Below are 25,641 nucleotides of genomic sequence, written 5' to 3' on the forward strand. Positions count from 1 at the left end.
TTGGGCAGAAGACAGCTGGATAGGGCATTTTGGGGAACTGAGGCTTGAGGTGATGGCAGCTTTTAGGTTACTAAATCCTCTGGCTTGCAGTGGGACTCGGACTACTAAATGCTGCTTTTTCTGTACCAAGCATGAGTGTGCAGCCGCACTGACTGAGTGGCTAGAGCCCTCTTTTGTGATGTGGGAGATGATGAAACTTTTAATTCTTCTGTTTGCGTGAACCAGAGTAGGACCTCGATGCCAGCTCAGTTTGACCCCAGGAGAGCACCCTCTTCAGCTACACTATCTCTAGGTGGAGCTCCCTTAGCTCTCTTCCTGACTCTTTTCCATCTTGTTTGTTAATCAAGGGCATTAATTGCATCTATTGCTGGGCTAAATGTAACCACAAAACCAGGGCATCTTCTCTGAGCCTGCATTAGTGAACAAGTAGCCCAGACTATTGGAGTGACCTGTAACAGAAGGCACCTTCGGCTTCCCATCTTTCCTGTACAAGGAGGTCACTTCATTCGAAATTACAGTTTTGGCTTGCTTTACTTTAAGAGCACTTGGGTATAACCGGGGCTTGAAGAGCACATAAAACTAGCAATCAAGTATAGAGTGGTCCAGTGGCTGTCCCAGCTACCCCTTTGGCCTCAGTTTTCACTAATGGAATCCAAAACTGCAGCCATGAAAAACCTTCTTGCAGCTGCCGCATTAACTCTGAGGGCTGTTAAACTCTGCAGGAGTGGTACTTTTTTTGATTTCTTTTTGTTTCTTTCTTTCTGTCTTTCCTTTTTTTTTTTTTTTTTCTAAACATTCTGTGTGCTTAACGTAATGAAACTTTTCAGTCAGATCCTGATGAGTAGAAATGTAAGTTGAATAGAAATGCTTAGGTGTCACCTGTAGCTTGGTCTTCCACCCAGAAAAATGGTAAGGAGCTGTACTGTCTGCTTAGGGCAGAGTGCTGGAGGAGGAAGAGCCTGCTCTGAGCCCCTGGGTATGAAATATCTGGTCTTGTGGCATCAGCCTCATACGTACCTTGCTATACTTCTGCCTCCCAGAGGACACAAGCCTCTGGAGCAGAGCTGGGAGTACTGAGACGGTGCTTGGCTGCTTGCTGCTGCTTCTCTGCGCTTGGTCAGGAGCTACAGACAGATGGGAAACGGTGAGCAGACAGCAGACACCACCATATAACATTACAGATATAAGCTCTCCTATGAGTTATCAATCAGACAAAATAATTAAATGTATTTTATGGGAAGTGGGGGAAAAAATGGTTCGTGTAAAAGAAAGGAAAGAAGACACAAACCCCTTAGCAGCACTAGTGTTCCAGGTGGGGATACCCCTTGTTCAGGATTTCCTTACCATTTTCTTTGAAAAATGTCTGCTTAGAAACCCTCTTGTCTTTAGTCTTTGTTCATATGCCTCCTTCTTGGGTATTTCCCCAGCAGCCTCAACAGGTAAAGAAATCTCAGCCTGTAGTGCCATAGCAGCTTTGTGTGGGCACAACATATGTTTGTCCTGATAAACAGGGAGTGGTTGTCACCAAGAGACTGTAAGCAAATATCAGCAAAAGCTGCACATATGATGATTGTTCTTGGAAGGCTGACAGCCTCACTGTACAAAAACACATCTTAATCAGACCTTCAATCTAGAGAATAACATGACCTCTCTGTGGTAAAGAAGAAGCTGGTTTAGGTGAGAGAGAAAGACAATTCTCAGAAAAAAAAAAAAAAAGAAAAAAAAAAGGAAAGAAAAAAAAAGGAAAGAAAATAAAAGAAAAAAAGACAATGTAAGAACAGCTCTGGCTTTCTGGGTCATCCTCAGATGCTCACAAACTCTCCCTGGCTCCAGCCCAAGCAGCTTAGGAGCAGTAACACAACCCTGATGATTGAACATTGAAGAGGTTTTCACTTGACTGGCAACCTTGGTGAGGAATTTCCACGGGGTTGAGAATGAGTCTCCATCCGGGCTCGTATCAATCATGTTCCTTCTGCAAGATGAATCAGGCCTATTTCATTCTGCAGTAGAAATGACATCCGAAGTGGAGGACAGGGCAGGAAAATAAAACCACCTGCAAGCGTTTCAACACCTCTGTAATTTGAAGGATGGTTTTATGGAGCTAGTAGGAGTTGGAAAAGAAAGACAGAGGAAGATGTTGCATAGTTAAGCAGAGGAGCTGATCTACCCAAGTATATAATCTCTATCTTTCATCCCTTCTACTCCTACATTTCGATACATGCACACTAAAAAACCCACTTAATTGTAGTCACTTTTAAAGTATGGGGAACTTGAGACCTCACTGAGATTGTATCTGAAAAGTTACTCATTTGTGCCCTTTTGGGTGACATTGAGGCTATTTTTTTTTAAGGTAAAGTCCCTCTTCAGGATCTCTGAAATTGCAACATTTCAGGCTTAGCTTTTCAATGGAGCCTTGTGATGTAGGAGGTTCAAGTCACAGCTGCTCCCCAAGCTTGACTTCCAGAAGATTGTAGAGTGGAATAGAGGGGACAGACCTGAAGTGGCAGCTATGGTGATGCTGCGCAGCGAGGAGCTCGCAGCTTGCCTCCTCCTGCCCGCAGCTCCCAGGAGCCAGCCTGGCAGCCTCACTTTGCAGCCTCTGGATACGAAGATGAGCTTCCAAAGCACCATTTGCAGAATGAGTAGTAGTGATGGAGGCAGTAATGGTTCAAGAGGTTTGCTGGCACAACAGGCAGTGCCACTAATAGCTGCTGGCATTCCCAAATTGAGAGCAAGCTCTGCTTAGGTTGCTGCGGGGAGAAGCTGATGCCTCGTGTGCCTCCAGGCCGGCCTGCCTGGGCAAAACCACTTGAAAGGCCTCTGCTGTGAGGTAGCATCTGGAAACCCTCAAGGATACATGGGTACCGATGAAGTCAAAAGGCACGATGATTTTACTCATTCACCTCTTTGTCAGGTACTTTCCTCAGAGGAAATCATTCAGCTTCCTGTGTTTTTACTGTAAATTATATGCTGTGAAGAGGAAAGAGAGAGCAAGACAGACAGACAGACAGACAGATTGGGGAAAAAAACAAAACAAAACAAAACCCCAACAACCAACACAAGGGTGGTTTCAGTACAGACAATCCCTTTCACTGCCACTTTTGCGGCTCCCTTTGCCAAAGGTGTCCCCCTGCTTTCTGGTTGTGCAGAATGGGTTAAAAACAACAGAGAACCTGAAAGTTTGTCCACTGCTTAAAGTGAAACTACTTTCAGGACTGAAAGTGCTTGTTTCCTCCCCGCCCTTCCTCTGCCTCTACTTTTACTTTACTTACTGCCTTGCCCTTCTATTTCTGTAACTGGCAAAAGGAGAGGAGAAGCAACATGAAATAGGCTCTTTAATCCACGTGGAAGAAAAAATTCCTGGCTATGTCACTAGAGAGCAGAACTACCCAGATTTATTCTTGCAGATAGTTTCCACTTTTTCAGCAACCCGATTGTAAAGGACTGAGCTTTGTGAAGAGCTGGGACTTTTTTATTAATAAGATGTTGCAGGTTTCCATGCAAACGGGGTGCTGGTTGCAAGGAAGGCACTTTGCCAAAACAAACAAACAAAAAAAAACTATCTTCCCTAGAAAAAAGTTTTGAAGGGAAATTTTGAAGTAGCCCCCCTCCCGAAGTTTCTAGCCCATTATGACAGATCCATGAAGTGTAACTGGCTGAGATAAAGTGAAAAAAATCCATCATATTCTGAGTATGTCTATACCCTGAACCATTTGAACTTTCCATAGCAAATAAATAGTAAAAATGAGCTTCAACCCCAGATATGTCAAGTTTAATGTTCTAAGTACAAGCTGTGTGCATCCTCTACCTTGTAGTTTCCAGGACAGACTGCCTGGAAAAAAAAAAAAAAAGGCACCACACTGCAGTGCTGGCACATCAGTCAGATTAATTGCAGGTGTTTTTTTACTAAGAAGCTCATCAGAACGAGTAACACAGGAGGCACCTCACAGTTTGGCAGCCACCCATTAGCCGAGAGGCCAGGAGACACCTTTGAAGCTCTGAGTGAATAGCTTCCAGCCATGGCTGTACCTGGATACTTGGGGTCCTTGGGAGGGAATTCCCCAGGTTCACGTGTGTGAGTGCATCCGACCAGCCCGACTTTCCTTTCCAAAAGCCTTTCCAAGCAATCACAGTGCCAGCCACTGCCCTGAACTCTTCTCACTGAAATAAGCCAGTTTCTCAGTTGCCAAAATTTCAGGGCCCCTGAGCAAAGCCATAGTTCTAAGCTGTCCTTCTACCCCTGCCCCAGACCCTTGACCAGGATCTCTTCCATGAAGTGCCACTTCCACACTACGGCAGGAGAGCAGCTCTCAGCTGCAAGGGGACTGGGATTGCTCCTCGTACAGATTGCAACACTCACGTATGCGAGTGCAGATGGAAGTGTGCGCGCCCTTTAGCTGTGCTGCCGTACATACGACTGCCATCATGCCATCAGACCATTGCAAGAATTCAGGCAGGAAACTCCCCTGGTAAAACCCCAAGTGCTGGAGGATGTAATAAGTCACTTTAAGTGACACATCCCTGGTCACTTCTGCACCGCCCCGCAGTGCAGTGCTACGGGTACTGTCCCTTTTGCGTTTTCTTTCCTGTTTGCCTTGCACAGGCTGGTGTGGGATGTTGTGGCTTTGTCGAGGCCTTTGGGCTGTGCTTCTGCCTGGGCAAATGCTTTCCCCAGCAGCTGTGTGCTGCAGTTAGCATCCTGCACCCAGGCAGCCTTTCTCCCTCCGCAGCTTGGATGATGCCCCAAGTGCAGGGGAGCTCTGCCGTGAGCTGCCAAACAGTTTCAGCCTCAAGGCAGCTGTATTTCAACAGCCGATGTGTATGTGTATATGTAATGTATGTATGCGTGTGTGTATCTATGTGTATTCAGGAATTCTTTGTCTGGATATGCACTTGCCCACAAATGCAGCTCCACTAGAGTGTGTGTGTGTGTCGTTGTTCACTGGAGTGTGTATACATACACATGGACAACATGCACCTCTATATAAAAATGTGCACACACACATATATTTACTTATGTAATCATTGCAAGGCTGGTATGTGTTCAGCTCAGTGTCATGGGTATAAAGACCAGAAAGTGCTAACAGCTCAGTATAAATTTCAGCATTTCTTCTTGCAATGTACAAAGGGAGCAGAAACCCTTTTGTTCCTGCTGCCTTCTGATACAGGAGCTCAGCATTGGCCCTGGTGAGCTGACAGCAGCCACTTGTGGCTGCAGCGTCCCCGCAGTCCCACACTTACAGCAAACAGAAATTGCCAGTACTCTAAAGCGGTCACATTTGGATACTTCCTTCCACTCCACTGTTAGTATATGATAAAATCACATTTATTTCATTATTATAGATTTTATTATTGTTATGGTGTGTTTATGAGTAGGTATTTTCTGATTTCTGTAGCAATCACTTCATTCACTTGTGTATATGCTTATATTTCGTTCACTTATGTATAAGTACATTACAGAAGAAGAAAGGGAAGGATGAACCAGAGAGGTGTCTCTGTCCTGGGAAGGATCTGTCCCAGACCAGAGCTTTCTCAATGAGCCTAAGGCCTGAGCAGGTGGGGAACATAATCACATAAACACAGTAGTCATGTAATTGTAGCTTTGTTTAATGCTTCCCTTTGCTTCTCTCAGGGAACGATTTAACATTTGGTACCTTCAGAGCTTCTCTCCTTGCTACAGTTTGGCAATTCCTGTCAATTCTCATCTCAATAAAGCAAGGATTTGGGAGGCTTTGTAGCACGCTCAGTTCTGGAGAAGTCTGTTTTCTTCATCATAGCTAAACTCTCAGTAAACACCACCAGATCACGTTACCTATGTGGCTACCCAGGGAACCCTACAGTATAGCAGAAATGGAGACACATGGCATCTCTGAGACAAGAGACCAGCTTTTCGGTTAAATGGGAGGCAGTAAAAAAGAGGATATCCCATCGGCTCTATCACAAAGGCAAGAAAACCAAAGGCAGCTGCAGCTAATGGGCAGTCTGGACCTAGCGAGCAGGAAGAAAGCAAAACATGGGCATGTTCAGCTGACAGAACAGTCAGTGCCCGCATTAAATTGGATACATTGTGCGCACACTTGATTTGACGATGGATCTGGGGAAGAAATAGCTGGAAGGATAAAGCTTGGCTGACAAGTGACTTTGATTCCAACTGAAAAATCAAACTGAACACGCGATCAAGCCTAGGGCTTCTGTAGCAGAGAACTGAGCTCCGCATACATTATTGGCCAAAGAAACCTCAACTGCTTTAGTTTCAAGTGGAAGGCTGCGAGATAATCTGCAGGAGGAGAACCCGTTGTTGGGACCCTGCTCCCTCCCAGGTGATCACACTTCCACAGTGTTGAAGGTACAGCAGATTTCAGCAGGGGCTGTTGTGCACCTGGCTTTTTTGGAAATAAGCGCACCTTACTACATGAGCATCTAGAGATGTAAAAATCTGCACTGAGAGTCTTGTTTTATGATACTTCAGTATTGAGATAAGTACGTATGTGCATACAGATTAGGAATCAGTTTAAGAATATATGTATGTACCTTGAATCTATCTAATTGTTTGTGTCATTCCTGCTAGGAAATCACTTTATTTTAGACAAGTAGGTATATAATGATAGTTTTTAAGTTTTGGTGATCTGCATGTGTGAATATGAGTGGGTATGTGTATTATCTATATATGTGTATCCCACAGAAAGATGTCATCTCTTGTAAATAACTTGGCAAGAAATAACCCATCAGCACAAATGTATGGTGACTGATCCTTCGGAGTTAACAACAGTGTCTAAAAGCAAGAATATTCCATGGCATTTTATGTTTCAGTGCAAACATTTCACAGAAGGCTTCTATTATTATTATCGTTATTTGCAGTGCACTATTTCCTAGAAGCCCTGATGGAAGAGATAGCTTTTAAGGGGAGCATTGTACAAGCACCCAGCACCCCATCTGGCATTCAGCCCAGATGCCCTCTTCTCAGTACAGGGCCTTCAGAAAACAAAGGTTGGGCATCCTGAGTGTGCCATCCCTTAGCCCATGCAGGCATCTGTGTTTAGATATTTTTCCACTGACAAATCAACTGAACGTGACACTCCTACGTTTCTTTGAAAAACACCATCCCCTTCCTGGGATGACATCTGATGTCAGGGGCAAACACGGGCGAGGTGTTTGCAGGGCAGCAGGGAGTGCGGCGCCCATCGCAGCTCGCCCCAGCAGGAATCAATAGGGAAGCTGGAGGGTGCTGGCTTCTGTATGGCAAGGCGAGAAAATAATAAAGGAAGGCAGGCTGTCAAAGAGGATTTTTAGCAACCAGTACTCACGTTAATCCTCTGACCTAGTTTCTGTAAGGCCTATATAAGGAAGAATACTCTTCACTGCACAGACAACTAATAAGCAGTGCCAGCATTTAAGACTTTGGAGTGCATCAGTTCTGAGATTCAGCTATCTCTTCCTGGAAAAAAAAATAAAGCACAGAAAGTAAACCCTCTTCAAAGAAAATGCCACCACCCCCCCAGCTATCTCTAACAAAAGCTTTGCATCTTAGCAGCGTTGTGAGTTGGCACCACGGCCCCAAAGACAGTGCTGTGTTTGCCCACTTGCGTGTAAGCTGCCAGATGGACTTCATCAGCAAGGAAAATTCCTCCCCCCAAATTACCACAGCTTATTTCAGTGGAGTTACTGCAGTGATATGTCACTTTGAACCACCTGTAGATAACTCCAAGCAGCCATGAGTGCAGTCTGGGCATCACCCCATTGCATTTCCCTGGTAGACTCTTTCTTTATGGTTTAAAGCTGCTGACAGCCTGAAGCCTACAGCCTGTGGAGGTCCAAGCCAGGCAGAAAGAGCTCTCACTTCAGGCAGCCTCACCACTCTTTGGAAGTCACCTGTGATGGTGGGGGCACTCTGTTCCCATGTGGCCAGGTTTGGAGGCTTCTTTCCTCAGCTGCGGGACCTTCCCTTTGACTGCCAATGGGTCTGAAGATACTCAGCAAATCAGTACAAAGTTCATCAAGGTGGACTTCAAAAAGATTGATACGTGGAGCTGTTGTCCAGATCTGATCATTTTTAGCCAGTTTTCACATCCGAAGCATATTTCCCTGCTTACGTTGGTTTAGCTGAGTGTACAGCAATAAATAGCCCTGGTGCTTTTTCTATTTTAAGCCAAAGGATACATAGTTAGTCCTTGTAAGAGGCACAAGATTTTCTTGTCATTGTCCTTTCAAGAGCTGGTTTGTATGTTCTAGAGTAAGAGACAGGATAGTGGTTTAATTCTTCTTACCCACCAACCAAGAAAGAGGTATATCAGCAACTACACAGAAGTGCCTTCCCTAGTGAGAGCCGCAGCCTGTTTTTATAGCTTGAGGTACAGAAACGTTAGCCGAAACAGTCAGCTCCTAAGGCTGAGGATGTTTTCAGGGCCATTGGGAGAAAGTGAAAACCCATTGTGTGGTGCTGTGGTTGGGGAGAGAAAGATGGTTTGGTTCATAGATCATCTATTATCATTGATACTCTAACTTTCTTGCTTTCTTCTTAGATGAACACTTATGGGAGAAGGCTACCCTTATGTCTTTGCTTGTATAATTGCAAGAAAGTACAGCCACCAATGTGTGTGCTCCAGGGGCACGTGGGCATGGGGAAGAGTACAAAATAAGAGCTACTTACTTCCACTCTCTATTTTAAATATTTTCCTAATCTTTCTTCTTCTTAAGTTAATTTTTTCTTCTCAAAGAGAAACCTGATGGAAAGCACTTCCTACTGGAACCCCTCAGATGTGCCAAGGGATAGTAGCCCCACTGCTCCAAACGGGGATTTCCATTTTATCTGTGTCAAAACCCAAGCAGCGAGGCAGTAAATGCTGGGTTTGATGCATACAAATGCCAGAGCCAGAAGCATCACCCTCCTTCCTCGACTGCCATCCCCTTGCTTTAACCATGCAAGCATCTCCTCTCCTCCTTGGTGCTCTCCTCCTGCAGGCACAGGGATCAGGATGAGCTCAGCACGCAGACAGAGGGTGCAAGGCTCTTTCCTACAATGCCATTGTAATAGTTTCCACTGAATGTCCCCTGTGAATAGAAAGAAAAGAAGAAAAAACAAAGAAATCTAAAGCTTTTTTTTTTTTTTTTTCAGAAATAAAATAGCGAGCCCGAGGGGAACATATGACACCATCACCTCCCTCCTCCTGCTCTGTCTGCGTTGACATGTGCAGATTGTACACTGCCTTGTGGGAGGACCTTTGAGAGGAATTTGCCACAGGTGCTAGTAAAATCTAACCGCATTTTTCTCGCAGCTTCACAACCCTCTGCCTCGTCAGTATGGCGAAATCCCTTGGCGCGGCGTGCTCACTGCTGCTGCAGGCAACCTCAGCGCGGCTCTGCCGAGAGCGGTGAGGGGTCAGGCGATGAGCCGGCCGTGGCTGTGCTACAGTTTTTTTTGCCCCTCTTTAACCTTTCACAACACCTACCTGTTTATTAGGTCTTCGTAGCACTTAGGCATACTTGCGGGTTTCTGAAAAATTGCAAAACAACAAATGGCCCCTGATTCGCAGGAAACCATACAAAACCACACCAGAAATCTGTCAGCTAGTCTGAAGTGTGTTCACACTGTGCCTCGCTAGGGATGGGGGGACTACTACAGATCAAAAGAAAAACTGACCTGGCCTCAGCTGAAACAAAAACAAACATAAAAATCTGCTTCAGCTATTTTACAGTGTAAATATTGTTGTTTTTTTTTTTTCAGTTTTTCTTTGCAAGTTTGGGGTTTTCTGCTCTTGGATAAAGCTGGTGATGAAGGAGCTCCCGAGCTGCAGCAGGGCAGCTCATCTTGTCCCTGCCTGGTGCACAGGGGCAGCCTTGGGGGGTACACATGGGGGTCCTGGGCTTACTCCCAGGGACCCATGCCAATGCAGTCCCCTGCCACTTTTATACCTTTTGCACCTCCTCCTCCAAGTGCAGACACAGGCACAGACTCCTGGCCATTGTTGTCCCCTGGGTGTCACCAGCAGCCACTGCTGGGGGATGCTCTCCTTCTGGTCTCGCTGCCCTGCAGGATTCATGCTGGGGAGCACACCTTGCTTTTAGGCAGTCCTTATTCTTTCCCATGGGCTGGGACTTCAGGTGGGTGCTCCTCCACACAGCTGGGCTCTCTGTCCAGACATACCAGTGTGTCAGGGATGGAGCCCCCCTAGCAAAAACGACAGCAGCTGAGTCCCGGGAGAAAGCCAGCAGCTTCTGTACGAAGCACCCAACCAGGTACATAGTGTGAGGTAGGCAAAAGTTTCTGAAAAGTGCCTATTTCTCTCTATTAATTACAAAGTTGAGTGCAATATGCAGATAAGTCCCACTGCAGATGTCTGCTGATGCTGTTGCTGCTGTCTCAGCCCTGGTGGAGTGGGATGGGTAGAAGGGGACTGGGCAGAGGGGACAGCACAGAGCGTTAGAGGATGCAACAGATTCTGGGCTTTGCCATCATCCCTAAGAGGGGAAGTATAAAGGAGCACTGGAAAATATTAAACGTCATGGATGCAGTGAGCCAGTGGTGAATCCCCTGTTGTCACAGAATCATTGAAGAGCCCAGTTTGGAAGGGCCCTTGAAAGATCATCAGGTCCTGCCCTTTGTGAGAAAGGGAGAGTAGGTGAGCTTATCTAGCACCCTGCCCAACCACATCTTGAAAACCTCCAGTGACTGGGATTCTGCCACATCCCTGTGGAGGTTGTTCCTGTTGGTCTCACTATAGAAAATTTCTTATATCAAGACAAGATCTGTTCCAGTGCAACTTGTATTCGTTGCCCCTTGTCTTCTCCATGTGGGGCCTTGTGAAGGGAGAGCTTCCAACCTCTTTGTAGCCACTCTTTAAGTACTGGAATATTGTGGTGAGGTCCCCACCCTGAGCTTTCTCTTCTCCGGAGTGGAAAGACCCAACTCCTTCAGTCTTTTTCTCACAGGCCAGGTACTACAGCCCTTTCATCATCTTCATGGCCCTCCTTTGAACCGCCTGCAGTCATGTCAAAGGAGTACTTCAGGAAAGCAAGCCCTTCAAAACATAAAAATAAATGAAAGGAAAATTTGTTTTGTACGTAGCACAATTCGATTATGGATCTCATTGTCACAGTGTGTATCTGGACTAAAATAGAAATTAAATAACTCAGGTGAATGACTGCTATATTTTGTCTATTGCTTATACTCTCGCCCAAGGCATCTGATGACTGTGCTTGCAGATGGCGTATTGAGGTAGATGAATATTTGGTCTGAGTCAGAACAGTGCTCTGACTCACTCCAGTGGCCAATGACTGTGGGTGGTGACCTCTTTTAATGCTTTGTTAAGTGTCCCTTGACAATCTGCATCTGCTTGCTCCAGAATGGTTTTATGTACATATGGGTCACACCTTTCCAGTGCCTATTGCTGCTGTTTCTGGCGTAAAGATAAAATTACAGCTGTCTCCCTATCCAACTAATACTGAAAACTAATAGTGTTGATCTCCTGCAAGGTCCGGGTCATGAACGGCTGAATTCACACTTATTTAATAGTTACTCATCCTATTAAAGTGAGTCCCAGGGAGGGGATTTTAACGTGCAGTTTTCAGGAAATTATTAGCAGATATTTTCCTACTCTTTCATTCTGCTTATGGTATTCTGATTTGTGAATACTATTTAATAATAATTTTGTGAGGATGGGAGAGCATTGCTCAAATCTGTGCTCTGAATTAGTCAGAGAGGGAGATTATATCTACAGTTATTACAGTGTGCATTAGTATCTTCATAAGTCAGTTAATGAATGAGGAACAATGTTTCTATCGCCTACCTCAAGTTTTGGCAAGAAACAAACTTGTCAGAAGTGTCAAAACAATTCAGCTTGGATCTGCCTAGAACACTGTTTAATCTTGCTTAATTCCAGTATTTCAGTACTTCCAGAAGTTTTCAGCACTTTGTCGTTTCACCACAACCATTCAGCAAAATTCAACTCACATTCATGAATTGGCTTGGCCAGCCTGAAAGTGCCTTTTCCAATGAACTGATGATTCATTGAGCCATTTTCTCCCAGCTTTCGAGCTGCAGCATTTCATGGAAGCTGGCTTTTTGCTCAGAGAGATGACTATCATAACCAATTCCACCGTAGGAGTGTTGAAAGCGCGGCCCGTCTAGAGCAGCCGTCTAGGAGTATCTTCTGCGGTAACCTGAACACTTGTGGTACCTCCTCCTCTTCTTTCAATTAACCTAACAGGTTTATTACCATCCAGCTACTCGGCTCACTATTTGCCAGGGTTAAACTTATCAGCCTTCGCAGTATCCTTATGATTGGGATGAGCTTTGATTTGCAGGCCTATCTCATGAGCTGTCATTTTGCTTTCTGCTTGGCTGGTTTCCTTTCCATTATGCCACGCAGTCAGCTGTAGGTCAGGCTAAATATTTAGATTTTGATATCATATAGACAGGGAGGAAAAAATTCTCCTCTGTGCCCTATAGAAATTTCCCCTTTGTGCGGAGGAGCTGTCATAGCTGCTGGTTTTATTCAGAAAAAATGGTTCCCAAGCCAAGAATTCCCCCCCGACATAAAGTGTGGTCACCAGTGGCCGTCTGCTGCCCCACAGGAGCAGTTGCCCCCATCCCTGTGGTCACCCATGAGGACAGGCACCTGCTCCTCCAGCAAAGCCCGGCCGTGCTGTGCCCTCCCCTCGGCCATCTCCATCCCTTCCCCAGCTTGGAGGGGTGTGGAGCAGACCAGAGCCTCACAATCTCTCCATCCTTGTCTTGCCCCCACCTTGAAGCTCATCCCAGGCACCCCCTCGCCCCATCTCCCTCCTCCAGCTCTCCGCCACTCTCAAGTGCTGCAGCGAGCAGGGAAGAAGATGTGCTCTTGCTTAGAAGGTAGCTCCATCTCATCTTGCTTTAATATAGTCACCAACAGCACCACAGTTCCTCTGTGGGGTGTGTGGCTGTGCTGTGAATAGCCATCCCCTTTTGGTAGCCCTACACTTACTTCTCAGTGAGGCCCAGTGCATTACAATGCTCCTAAATGAGATTGAGTGGTGGCAGAGGTAGGGAGCCCTATTCCCATGGACCCAGGGATTTAATCTTTCAGTCTCACAACCCCTCTCCAATTGTTACTGCTCCTTACTTCTCCTGCAGCTCTTCCTGTGTCCCACCTGCCTTGCCTGTCTGCTGGTCCCTGACCCCTTGCCCCGTGTCTTTGTGCAACGTCATCTGGCCCTTATTACACCAAGGTGTAGAAATGTGTCACAAAGCAAAAGTCCCTTTCTCCACCACCAAAGTGTTGCAAATGGAGATCAAAAGGCTTGATTGTTTCCCAGAGTTTCGAGCTGAATAAATACATTGAATAAATAAAATAGTATCAAGTGAAGTGTTCCAAAACAAAACATTTTTTTAGAAAAATGAAATCATTCGGTTCTCAAAATGCTGAAATGGTTTCTTTCAAATTTATTATTTTCTTAAATTTTCCGAACTGTTTTATCAGAATGGCCATCTTTCTGATAAGGAGTTTTGCTTTCAACAAAACAGCATTGTTTAGTGATGGGGAATCTACTGAATCCTTCCCAGCTGGTTGCACCCGTTTTGGACCACGACTCAGAAGACCAGTCCCGGTGTGGGAGCTGGCACAGACCAGCTGACTGTCCCAGGTCACATCCTTCAGGACAGAGCCACGCTGGTAACCAGGGCTGCCCTGAAGGCCACTCTAAAGCCTGTACTGGCCACAATAGCCACATATGGAGCATGGCAGCCAGGACTCTCCCAGGGGATGAAGTTTCCCCTTGTGTTTGGTGAACCTACTGGCATGTACCTACCAGCTATCACTTGCTGGGACTCCCCACCCTGCCTGGAGCCCACATGCCTGTGGGTGCCCCAGGACCTCCATCCCCAGAATCCCCACTCAGGTCATCCCTACCTTTCCCTCTCCCCGAGGCCAGACCGGTGCGTCACGGGACAGTCCTTCATCCCCAGCCCTGATGGGTTTTGCTGCCCGTCACCAGGGATGCTCCAAGCAAGCAAGGGCAGTTCATGCACTTCAGGCTGGAAGACGAACAGCCTGATATAACACGATAACCCGAGCTCAGTGCTTGTGCTTCCTATCAGACCTTGTATCGCCTGTTTAGACTGCAGATTCACAAAAGTGTCTTGTAATGTGCTTGTACAGCAACCAATACCGCACGTTTCCACTGCTAGCTGTTACCATGACACAAGCAGGGCTTTGTTGAGGCTAAAAAGCTTTCTTAAACAAGTGCACTGATAGCTCTGTTCAGCTGCTTATTGATGGTTTTATGTCTCATTGTTAGTTTAAGCCCTTGAGGTCTTTTGTGTCTCTGCTTGCCTTTTGGCACACAAAAAAAATGTGTATAGCGATACAGATAGTATCGCAAAGCAACAATAATCACAGCTACAGATTAGTGGTTCGCCTGTGCTCTGTCCCCTTCGTCATAGATGTGCTTGAGTGAATGACCTATATTTGGTTTGTGGCTATCCCATACCCGGTGCATCGCAGTCTCAGGCGCTACCCTCTGGTTCTTCATATTGACTAATAATAATAACAACAACTTCTTTGCAAGCTGTTTACCACCCACATGTACCTACCCCAAAAAAACCCAGAGGAAATAACGAAGTAGCATTCTGTTTCTATTTATAATCAGAAAAAAAAAGATGATTCCCAGTAATAAAGCAGATAGATGTTTATCTGCTACGACAGAAATGTTGAGTCGATTTTTTGAAATTCCAAACTTGAAGTTTCCTTTGCTTGTGTCAAAGCTGTTTCATCTTCTCTCACAACCTACACCACCTCCTCCTCTTTCTCATTATCTTCACCAGACTCCTTCCCTCATTCCTTGGCTTGCCCGGCTGGCAGAGACTGCCCGTGGGCACGTGGAGCCTTGGCCCCATTGCCATTTCTGCAGGCTGGCTGAGTTCGCAGTAGAAGCCCCAAGGATCTCGTTTTCAAAAAGCATCTGGCAAAGGCTTCACAAAGACATGTGATGTCCCTGATGCATTAGTCACTTCTCCAGCTGCTGCCTCAGTTTTTCTGTCTGTAAAGCAGCAGAAATTATGTAGATCTTTCTTGTAAAAAGATAAGAGCTCTGGGGTGGAAAATGCCGGAGACAGGCACGCTGCTATAGACCCGAAGGCATTAGCACGTCCTGCTCACTGCTGGGTTCAAACCTGTCTCCTTGCAGAACAAGCAGACAAGTTCAGAGAGTGCACGGCTGCCTTTCCTTGCAGAGCGTTCATTCCCTCACCTCCCACCCTTCTTCCCTTCTGCTTTTGGCCTATGAAACTAAGGCAAAGTCACCACCATCTCACCTAAAACAATTCTGCTCTTTCAAGGGATGTTACCAGACAGTGAAGCCGTATGTTGGCCTGGGGGAAGTGTGCTGCTTCCCTCCCTGTGCCGCCGGGGAAGGGGACACAGGGAGTGACATGGCACTGGTCACACAGCGAGGCTGTGGCACAGCCCGGATGTGAAACCAGATTTCCTTCCAGCATGAGTTTTACCAACAGGCCAAACTCCTCCAGAAAATAGCTAAAACAAAACAAAACAAAACAAACCAGCTTGTCAAGACACATCCTGAAACTGCCTAATTACATTTACATTTGCCACAGAGGTACGGGATATTTTTGCATCTGAGTGGGTGTCTCTAACTTTCAATTGTTTGCTGTGTGTTCTTTTTTTCATTCGAAGCACTACTTGAAGTTGCAGTTTCCCATCCTGTATGTTCTGAGAAAAATCCTCTGTTACAAGTTTTCCCTGCTAAATAGTTATAATGGTATGAGGGAGTATATGATCAAAGGTCTAAAAGACGCCTTTACTTAGAGAAATTTAAGCAATTTGGTCTACTTATTTAATCAAACTGAGGAATGAAGAAAATTTGATGCTAGGTCCATGTGAATTTAACTGGGAAAAGGAAAGTTTGGACCACTGGAAGTGAGGGTTAATGATGGATGAGGTGAACAAACCCCAAGGCTTTCCTCTTTTCTATCTTCCTATCTGTCTGCTTCTGTCAACCCCATAGGAGAGAGAGAAACAAATCCATTAGGCTGAGCTTACTTAAATACTGGCATGACTCCTTGAAAGAAATGGCAACTCCATCATGGCTTGAAGTCTTTGAAATGAAAGCTAGATGTCTTTTAAAATGAAATCTTCCAGTCTAGTTGAGTTTCCTGGTTCAGTTGTGCTCAATAAGCTAGTTCCTATGGAATTCAGCAAGAGAATTAGTACTGATGTATTCTAGATGACAGAATTGGTTCAGTAGGTGAGACACAGCCTTCAGAAATGTATCCAGAAAAAAAAATACATTTGCTTATGTATCACAGAAAATGCATTATATCTTGTGACAAATTTTCTATAGTAAAATATATGTCTCTCAATGTCTTCACCTCACTGCTATTTTCTTTTGTCTGCTGTTTGACTATCATGAGTTTGAGACTGAAACTATGTTAATTTGCACAGCCCCTGTTGCACCACACTTACACATGTATGAGTAGCTGGAGCTACCAAATGCTTGATGAATTTCCTGGCCTGACTTAAAAATGATCCAAGCTTTATTCCCTGCTGGAAGAAACCACTGTCAAGCAATAAGAAAGAACACCATTGGAGTCTCAGTATTTTCCAAGTCTCTTTAAACCCAGAGATATTCTTTACTCTAGAAAGCATAAAAGATGCAGACTTGCCTATGCTGTGCCTGCAGCATTCATAGATTTCCCACCATAAGAAGGAGAATTCTTTATTTTTCTCTTGCAGGCATGTATTCAAGGCTGAAGCTACACTAACAAGCCCAACACAAGGACCAAAACCAAGTCCAAAACCTAGGAGCTAAGGAGGGTCAGTAAGCCAATCCATTTGCACTTAAAGCAAACTGGGGGTTCACACGGTGCAGAGAACCATCTCTTTGCAACCAGTTATCTTGACGTTGGCTGATAGAAAAAATACGCACTTTCAATCATTTTATTCTCAGAAAACAGAAGTGTAGATAGCAGTTCAAAGTGCTTTTGGGACATTAAGCTGCATGCTTATTTTTTTTCTGACTCCATGAAAATTTCATAATGAAACCTCCAAAAAACTAGGTGAAATATATGGTTTGGTCTGGAAACCATGAGCAATTCTGTGGTTTTGCTTGGGTTTGTACTGAAACCAGTCAAAACTAGGTAGTTTCTTCTCACTGAATTTTACCTAAAGATTTTGAATTCATTCATACCTGAAACTGAGAGCGAAATTCAGGGGGCATGAACCCATGTAGTCTAAAAGAAGGAAAAAGGGTTTGTATGAAACCGCAGGTCAGGTTTGCTAACTGAGCTCAGCACCACTTTGAGTTGCTCGTCATTGTGTTTGCTGCTGACTCATTGAACCATGGCTGGTGTTTGGTGGACTCCATGACTCTCTGGCTACTTGTGAATTGTACCTGTTCTGCTGTTTTCAAGGTAGCACCTTCAAAGGCATGGCCTCCGCTTGCAGAATTCCATCTGTTTTGTTCTCATCAGCTGGATACCCTTGTGTTGGCTGGCAGGTCTCCATTGTGAAAAAGTCTGGGGAAAAAGTATGGAGAAGTAGTATTGACAGAAAACCACTTGCTGTTTGATACAGTTGTTCATGTTGATGAGTTTTCTTGATTGTTCTTGGAACATCTCAGTGTCTAGCTCTTCTGGACAGGATGAAAAAACTGCTTTTCCATCATAAAAACCAGTGGAGTGCTGTAGACCCATTGAGGCACTGAGACATTTGCATAAAGGCATCAAAGAAAGAAAAAAAAAGAATTTGGTGAAAAAAAATCAAGAACAGACAGACAAGATTAGAATTTTCAGCCTAAGCCTGCATAAATTGAGACTGACATTGCTGAGGTTCCTGGGTTACATTAATTCAAAGGAAGCTGAAGTAGAAATGATCTGAATATCAATGGAAATGTACAGAGCTTTTGTATGCAGTGACTGAAATCAAAGACAGAAATACCAAATTTAATTCCAGGGAAGGCAGACAGAACTGGATCCATGTTGGAGATGTCCTTCTTGTGGATAAGAAATACAGCTTTGATAAAAGCTTTGGACATTTTTAGGGTAACTGTTCTAGTGAAAATACTGTCAGATGCATTATTTTGCCTGATATTTACCTTCTTACGCACAAAAAAGGACTGTAGCTCAAGGCTATGGTCTTTTTAATTTTGCTTTGCCTCCAATGACTCATACATTTTCTCTGGCTTAAGTAAATGGACAAGCAGTTTTTTCCAGAGGCAATTACACCCTGGCAGTTCCAGGTCAGCCCCGGCTGCCTTGTGACACAGCAATGCCATGATTTCCCCATCCTCCTGGTACTGCTCCTCCCTGGATGCATCCAGCCGAGGTAGCTCTCCTCGATCCCTACATCATCCCTGCTTGATAATGGCGTTTTATCATTTCATTCCTAAATGTGGTGTGTTTTCTTTGATTGGGCTGCCTCCTCAGAAAGGTGGTGTTTCTCCCACATAGTGGGTGTGATTTTTCACAATTCCATTAATTAGACTCTCATCTACTGCCTGCTCATGGGGCTCATGATCCTACATCACAAGATCCCCCAGTCATTTTTCTTAGAGTTAGAAATCTGACAGGTACTTAGACCAAACAACTTGTCTAGGCTGTTTCTATAATCTCTCCATGATATTGGCTCGGAACACAAGCACTACCAAAATGATTCACCCTGTATAACTCAACTATGTTTGGCTGGGGTGAAACACCAAGGAAGCACAGTCTAGCTCACACTGATGCCTGTCTTTGGGATTGACCCAGTGAGCCCAGATGCATTTTTGTCCAATGGGTTTCTGAAAATCTTGCACCTTGTCAAAAAGCAGAGCTTGTGAGAACCAAGTTTGCCTGATGCTAAACAACTCTGAAAATTCACTGAAAAAGCAATGCTCATCTGGAGATGTAAATGAACACAACTGTAAATTAGTGTAATTGTAAATAAGTAGGGCTTGACTCTGAACATTTCCATTTAGAGGTGCTGATTGCACACAAGGGCTATATGGCTCCAAGGAGGGACCGTGTTGTTCTTCTTACGGGGATTTTCACTTTTAACTATGGGAGACTAGAAAGCAGCTGCTGCCTGATAGTAACCAAAAGCTGCCAGTGGCTTCAACCTGACCTTTTTGAATAAGCCACAAATAAAAAGCTCCATATTTCATCATTTAATGATTACTGAAACATCCTTCTTGCCCCATTCTTAGGATTTCTACAATTCCACATCCTGAGAAAAAATGTGGCCTGGTGGTTAGGTCACTTTCTGAGGAGATAGAGGCTTTATTTCCTTCTTTTACCACCATTTATTTTTTTACTTTATTTTATTCATTTATTTTATTGTTTACATTTGGGGGGGAGTAGCATGTATGTACAGTATGTACACAGTAGCATGTACTCCACAGTGTGCCTACAGTGGAGTAGCAGCATTTGCAAACTCTTTCCTTCCTCACGCTATAGGGACTGGAAAAACATAAACAACTTCCCAGGCTCCTCTTTGAGAAGATGAGTGATGATATTTTACTCTTTTGAGGAGGGTGAACTACAGAAGTCTTTCAGCTTTCCAGAATTATAAATACGCTTTCACAATGCAGTTATGCTCCTGTTGTGATATATGAACTGTGCTTCAAGCTAGATGTGACTTTGACTTTTCCCTGGTTCACATATCATTTCCCAATAGGGTTTAATGTACAGATGCCACACCGAGCAAGTTATGTATATTTCCCTTTTTATAAGACACAGGGAGATTTATTAGCCATCAAATAAAGACCAGCTTTCACATGGTCTTTATTTCTAATTTGTGTATGTTACACTATCAGCTAAATTCAGGTGTGATGTAATTCTGCCCTTCTAGTGAAGTTTAACCAGAGATGACTTGATCCCCCGGAACGTTTCACTATTTTTCACCTGATCTCCAAATTACTCATCTCTCCTCAATCAAAAGTTTTCGATACGCTCTTCTCATGCAAGGAACACAAATAATAATAGTCTTTGACATAACGCAGACCAACTAATCTTTAGTTCAGGATTCAACTTCTTAACAGTTACTAAAAGTTTCATGTTCATGTTCATATTCATACACAGGAAAATTCCTGTTCTTGCAGACTAAACTTTCCAGAGCAACGCCCCTCCTAGGGCATTTCCTCCCCTAGGCCCTTATGTCGATGTCTCCAAAGACACCTCAGTTCCCCTTTCCATCTAAGTGGCACTGTCATCATTACCAAACCCATTGTTCACCTGCAGCCTCAGTTGTCTATGTGCTTCACCCTTCTTTATTTTGGGTGGGATGGCCACACGCAACTGCAAAAAGCTACTTGAGTGTGATCCTGTCCCACAATTCAGCTCTCACCTGATGTTTCTTTGCATGGCTCATCAACCTGAGTCTTTTTCTTTTTCTTTTTCTTTTTCTTTTTCTTTTTCTTTTTCTTTTTCTTTTTCTTTTTCTTTTTCTTTTTTCTTTTTTTCCTGAAAACAAACAAACAAACAAAATAACCAACAAGGTATTTGGCCGATATGAGAATGACTGAGTAATATTGTATGGCCTTCACCTGAATAGCGTGCCAAATTATATGATCTAATGGCCCCTTTCTGACTTAAAAGCTATGAATCTATTATGTATGTTGACTGTAAGATCCTTTTCTAAGATGCCCAGGTCTCAGTGCTGCATCTCTCTGCCAGCCCTGGGATGTCTGGATGCGGCGGGTTGCAGTGCTGCCTTCTCTTGCAGCACAGGGTCAAAGCATGTTCTCTGCAGACCTCATCCAAAAGTCCTTCAGTGCTGCAACTTTCAGTGCTTACAGCTATTCCGTCCTGCCATGCAAAGTGATACACTTCTCCTTCTTTTAAATGTAGACTCCAGAGTAGGCACCCAGAGCCTGCTCTGGGTGGCTCCATTTTTGATTACACTGGTCGAATCACTCAGAAATGGCCTGGTGTTCAGGAAGTGATGAACACCATGCTGGGCATGAAGATTCTTCCAGTGTTTTTTCACTGAATAACTGGAATTTCAGGTACCTGAAATCTCCAGACATGCTTGAAAAAATCACATTCTAAAGAAGTCTGTTCTTTTCATTTAAGCTATGTTTTTAATCATCCTATTTCTTACAGCTTTGTGATTCATGCATTACCTCCTTCCTGTCACTCCCAAGCCATTCATCAGAATGCAGAGGGGATTAGTACTCCAAAAAGAACATTTCTGTTTTGATTGACTCTTGACAGCAAACATTGCTGAAAGATACCAAAGATTTTCCAGGACAGTAGGCAGCTCCTTTCTTTGGGAAGGATGCTACATGGGCAGAACTGGTACTATCTGGGAAGAGAATAACTCCTACTAAGCAAATGCACTCTCTGACAAATCTGTGGAAGTTATTGTACTTTTATAACTGTTCCATTTGTATTGCTTTATTACTGCATTTTATTATCTATCTTAACACCTCTGCTTTCTACCTGCACTTCGAGAGAGATGGATGGTGCATATCACCTCCAGTATAAAAAGATGTTTTTCCCCCATAGCCAATTTTCAGCTAATTTAATATACCTGTGTTTCTATTGCCTTACAAGGCTGAGTGATATAATTCTTTTGAACAACAGAGACAGTTGCACAGCACGAATAAACACTATGTAGCTTCCCGAGGAGATAATACTGTGCAATGGCAGTTCTAACCTTTTTTATATTCTCTTATTTTCCTACTGTCTGATGTCTATTTTTATTCAGTAATTTTATTGGAGAAACAAAATGAGAAAAGAACGTTGCTTTTCTTGGAAACCTTCCAATGTGTTGCAAGAGCAGAAGAAGGCCTGGATGAGAGAGATGCAGCATCTCCCTCAGAAGACTCTTTTATGGCAACTGCCAACAATATCATCACAGCAGTATTAGTGTGATACTGGAGTGTCATTTACTTCCTTCTGTGACCAGCCTTGGATCAGGATCACACAAACAGGCACAGTTTTTAATAAATACTGTTTAAAAAAAAATCTTTCTCAATCCTTGAATTGCTGACTTTCAATGGAAATTAAGCATCACTGGGATTTTGAATATCCTCTTAGTTCCTCACCCTGGTGGAAGTTGGTGGAGGGCAGAACAGTTCTGGAGACGCCCACAATAACCTGCCCATCTAGCAGGGTACATACTTTACCATGTCTCAGTAAATGAAAGGCAAGGTGGACCAGACCTCTGCTGATCCATGTGCTACTCCTGCGGGATCAAGCACTGAAGCATTTTTCAGGAGTAAGGAGTGCTCAGCAGAAGGACCCTGGCCCAGGCACCCATCTCCCTCAGCTCGGGCTGAGATGAGAAGTACAAACATAACACCGAAGCACAATACAAGAGAATGATTCATCGGAGGAAACTTAAAAACCTGTGATTCATACCTTGAGTACTAATGATGTTTTGCAGTAACCTCAGTTTACTGATGTTGCATTTCCATTTCAAGTGATTTACAATTTAGCTAAAGTCAAAGAGCTCTTTCTTTAAGAGGGTCTCTTTGAAGGTACGAGCCCAAAAGCATATTTGCTATCTAAAACCCTTAATTAGGGGGATGAGGTGAGGAAACATACACAATAATAAAAGATACATCATGGTACATATTCTGAGCTCTCTTAGATCGTGGAAATCTAAAGACAAGGCTCTGGCACTAAACTATATGGGCGAAAACATGATTAATGGTTTTGATGAGAAACGGACTCAGTTCCCACTGAGGATCAAAACAGAAACTGCTAAAGGCATTTGTACTCTTCACGCCTCTGGATTTTAGTGGCAGCTGGGCACATACATGTCTCTGAAGAATTGGCTTTTAATGTCTTTCACAAAAGTTTTCAGTTCTCACAAACTTCAGTCAAAGGTGAATTTCCATTGACCACATGGATGGGTTTTCAGTTCTCAGTAAGTTTGTTTGGTTCCTTTCAGTGGAGGAGTAAATAAATAAATACCAAAAAGGGGGCTGGGATATTTCATATTTTTCTGCTAAAGACACTCACTTGAAAACTCTACCAAGAAATCATTAAAATTGCTGGTTTTGTGGTTCACTTGTTTTCTCCCTCTTTGTCCTTTTAAGCAAAGCTCTTTACTGCAGAGGATGCGGCAGGTGCCTCATATTAGAGAGTCAATGCAAATACAGGGCAAGCACCTGCTATTTAGCCTCTCAACTGGAGCTTGTGAGAATGGATGCAACATTGTTCAGAAGGCATGAAAACAGTGAGCTGGGCTCTGGAAATCAGGCATAATCAGGCAGCTGGCATGATAGGGTTTGTAGAGTGAGGTTGTTGGACATAAAGGGTAACAGCATTGCACTAAAGTTATGTCTGAAAGTGTATCACCACCCTCAAGACAGGGTACACGGCCACTTCACCCCAAGAGCAGCTATTTGACAGGGGGGTGAGGTGGTTTATTTACTGCCTAAGACAAAGCTACAGTAGCAGAAGCATCCACTCAACCTGTGGTGTTTTCCTGCTGTAAAACTACTGGCTAGCTTAGCTGTACATCTGGCTCGGCTGAGCAGTATTTCCCTCTGACAATTCAAGGCATTTCACCCTCCTCAGTGAAAGAAGGGGAATCATCTGTTGATCCTGCTGTTACCTGGGGCATTCTTAGGTGTTTGCTGTCTTGGAAATCTGTACTGCATGATATCATTGCATGAGTAGAAGCTCTGTGCCTGCCGTATATTTTGTATGTGACCTTCCCAGCAGATTTCAGCATTGCTGGCTCACTAAACACTGCAGCATTCAAGTGCCATGCTAGTGGGCTGACTGAATTTAGTCTAGAAAGTAACAAGCCAAATTTAATCTGGTTTGCACCTGCTTGCACAGGGGCTGAACTTTTCCCATTTTCCTTTAATGGCCTTCATTGATCTCATTTTATTGTTATCACCACTGCAGTATCTGATTGTCTACTTATACGTAAGGTTAGCACAAGTGTTTTACATTTGCATGAAGAGCTGACCATGCATATCTGTGTGCAGCCACAGACACCTACAAGTTTGCAGAGGACAGTACTCTCCTCATGACACTGAAGATGCTGGGACATTCTTAAAACTACAACATCATTACTCTCCTGCAAGTCATCTTCCTTGCTGAGGTATGTATCTGCTCTACCATGAGCAAGAGATGCTTAATGTCTTTTAAAGTATAATAGATGCCGTCAGTCACTGCAAGATCTTTGCCATTTGGATCTTCCTGCATTTCACAATTGTCACATTTTCACATTGCTAGGGAGCAATGATGCTCTTTGGGAACGCCTCCATGCTCTGCTTTCCCAAAGATGGGTTTGAAGCTCTGCAGGACTGGCTGCTGGAAGGGGTTAAAAGAGCCTTCAGGAATGTGCAATTGTTTTCCTTGCAAATCAAGACTAATTTCCAGTGCATAGCAGGGTGATTGAGAACCACTGCTTCCAGGTGCTGTCCAAAATGTTTGCTGCCATGAAACAGGACTGACAGGGTGAAGATCCACCTCATCCAACCTCTCAGGCTTGAGTGACAGACTTCCTGAGGAAGCCCTGACCAAGTATCTTACTGTACCATCTCGTCTCTCAGGAGAGGAGGCTTCTTCCCTTTGTCTCTGATTAAAATAGACTGTGCCTGTTTCTACAGTGATAAGAGATGCTCTGAAAAACACTGTTTGGAAACCTATACAAGCTTTTGTACTGCTGTGCTCTGGTGATAAGTTAAGTAGTAATAACAGTAAGATGCCAGGACTCCTTACTGTCAGGGGTATAAAGCAGAATTGGATTAAAATAGAAAGGTACCACATCTGGTTTGGTAGTCCCATAAGCCAAAATCAGAGGAACCTGGATAATTACACTCAGTAAATAACTTTACCTGCTTTTTCTGTTCTGATATCTTTCCCAAGGCATTTGTTGTTGTACTCTACTGAAAGCAAGCTGTTAAGATAGATGGACCATTGGTAAGATCCTGTTTGCTCATTCTGATGACCTTATATCACTGAACTGGGAATAGCTAAGATAAATAATAATCCTAGTCATCCTGATCTGTTACACAAGTTATTTGGTTTCCGTAGTTATGAATCAAAGAGGACATGCATCTAACCGAAAATTTTCAGAACACCAAAACGTCTTTAGAGTTGGGCTAGCCAGAAAGCAAGGAGTCATCTCACGTAAAAAATGCAGGGTTAGGTACTACTGGTGATTCCACACTGGAAAGGAGTGGCAGTGCTTCCAGTCAGAGAAGTCTCGATTGGGTTTGGTGAGAAACCCCATGGCTGGGTGCTAGACCAAGCCTGGAATAGAGAGGCTTGTGGGCAAGGGATAAACCAGGATTAATTCAGCAGCTGCATATAAGTCAAGGCATGGAGGCAAATACAGACACGCTCTGCGGGCAGATCCTGACATCATGCTTTCAGTTACTTTCGTGTGACCACTTTCTGTCTATGCCTTTGCCTAGAGCTTGCATCCTGCATCAGAGACATCTTCCTGACAATTTCTGTGAAATGTTCAAGCATAATCTCACCCAGCATCTGTAGACCTTCAGAGGCAGGAGGAACAGCCACCAGACACAAAGCCCAGGTCATGCCTGAATGCAGAGCGCCGGCGATCACGGCACTGGGATGCTGCGAAGAATCACAAGAGGTTACTCTGTGCAACAGGAAGGCAGCGCTCTGGGGTGAGGTACTGTACCGAGCTGTAGCTGCACTGAGTATAAAATGAAACAAAATTTGCATAGCTCTCT

The 25,641-nt window shown here is 44.1% G+C and overlaps 1 long non-coding RNA gene across 1 annotated transcript; it reads right to left on the reverse strand.

Moving 5' to 3' along the window:
• Positions 1-12,417: 12,417 nt before the first annotated feature.
• LOC118257043 (uncharacterized) lies at positions 12,418-25,572 on the reverse strand. The gene is made up of 3 exons (XR_004781446.2): positions 25,423-25,572; positions 20,313-20,428; positions 12,418-17,506 (listed from the first exon to the last, which is right to left on the reverse strand). It is a non-coding gene; the product is annotated as an uncharacterized LOC118257043 (long non-coding RNA).
• Between the last annotated feature and the right edge of the window lie 69 nt (positions 25,573-25,641).

The sequence above is a fragment of the Cygnus atratus genome, chromosome 19 (genome assembly GCF_013377495.2).
Source record: "Cygnus atratus isolate AKBS03 ecotype Queensland, Australia chromosome 19, CAtr_DNAZoo_HiC_assembly, whole genome shotgun sequence".
Classification (NCBI taxonomy): Eukaryota; Metazoa; Chordata; class Aves; order Anseriformes; family Anatidae; genus Cygnus; species Cygnus atratus.